The sequence below is a fragment of the Chlorocebus sabaeus genome, chromosome 9, assembly GCF_047675955.1.
Source record: "Chlorocebus sabaeus isolate Y175 chromosome 9, mChlSab1.0.hap1, whole genome shotgun sequence".
Classification (NCBI taxonomy): Eukaryota; Metazoa; Chordata; class Mammalia; order Primates; family Cercopithecidae; genus Chlorocebus; species Chlorocebus sabaeus.
The window spans coordinates 43,531,447-43,532,956 of NC_132912.1; the positions used below are offsets into that span (position 1 = coordinate 43,531,447).

General features: G+C 38.5%; 1 non-coding gene across 1 annotated transcript; it reads left to right on the top strand.

Annotated features, from left to right (window-relative positions):
• Positions 1 to 1,167: 1,167 nt before the first annotated feature.
• LOC140712541 (small nucleolar RNA SNORA40) lies at positions 1,168 to 1,295 on the top strand. The gene has a single exon (XR_012094142.1). It is a non-coding gene; the product is annotated as a small nucleolar RNA SNORA40 (small nucleolar RNA).
• The last annotated feature ends 215 nt before the right edge of the window (positions 1,296 to 1,510 follow it).

Below are 1,510 nucleotides of genomic sequence, written 5' to 3' on the forward strand. Positions count from 1 at the left end.
GTTGCAGTGAGCCAAGATCGCACCATTGCACTCAAACCTGGGCAACAAGAGCGAGATTCCATCTAAAAACAAAAACAAAAACAAAAGAGAAAAAAAGTCAGTCTTATAGGTCTGGAGTAGATAGACGCACTTCTACTGCACTCCGCGGTCTCAGATAAATGCCTGGTTTTTCAGTGAGGTCTCTGTGTGCTGCTTGGTATTCCTCCAAGAACTTAAGGAGAAAGCTATGTACATTTCCATGGCTGCTTCTCAGCACCACTTCTTCCTGTACTTTTCCCTTTCCTGTACATACAGCTTGCCTGCCAGCCTTGAACTCTGATTTCTGACTACCCGTCTCAGTGAGATCGCTCTTCTCTGCGTGGACGGCACATCTCCGCATTATTTCCAGAAAGTGCCTCCAGGCAAAAGGCTAGAGCCATCAGGAAGCTCACTTTATGTGTTTTCATTCTTTCAAGTATGACAGCCCTATAGTGCCTGTGTTTCATTTTTATGGTTGTTTATGGTGGAAATGTCATTCTGATGATAACAGTTACTCTGTAAGAGAAATGCAAGTTGTTCTTGATAATATTTTACTTTGCATTGTAGTTATTCTTGTATATGTCTTATCTTTTTTATGAGACCAGAAGCACCCTGAGGGCAGAGTCCATGCATTCTTTATCATTGTTTTTTCTCCAGAGCATTCTACGCAGCCTATGTGCTATTTATTATAATTATTTAATTTGATTAAATATTTAACAAGTAAATCTTTAGAATAAATAAATAAAATGAATAAAACAAAGCACTTTACGAACTTTCGGAATAATTTCAAAGGCCACAAAATCCATTACACAGACTAGTTTTCTTTGACTCATCAGTTATTTTGTTTTCTGCAGCAGTCACAAGAATACCTAAGTTCCTCATACTACCTTCTTCCCCTGCTGATTCACAAATTTATTATAATCAGAAAGCATGTGAAAAACTGAGAAACAGGAGAAAACAATCACTGACTGCCATTTGGTAATAGGAGTAATTATTAGGAGTCAATTCGAGCATTCCTTTTTATCTTTTGAGTTGCTTTGCGGGTTGTCATTCTCTATAGCTACTAAAAAGTCCAGCTAGAACTTATTTTCTTGGTCACACAGGCAAAGATAATGTTTGGAGTTCAGCGGTCAAAAACACCTTAATGACTGCACTTATGTATGTTTTTGTTTAACTTGTGGACAAAGACTTATGGATAGGTGCAAAAAATAAGTCCTCTTTTGCAACCTGGAACTCATTGTTCAGTGTGAGTTTTCATACATGTAAGAAGGGATATTATGATACCTGAGACAGTTAACTAATGGGAGTATTGATAACTAGAGAGGCTGGTTCCAGGCTAGGCTCAGTGACTCATGCTTTCAATCCTCACACTTTGGGAGACTGAGGTTGGAGGATAGCTTGAAGCCAAGAGTTCAAGACCAGCTTGGGCAAGAAACTAACACCTTATCTCCACAAAAAATTAAAAATTAGCTGAATATAGGGGCATGTGCCT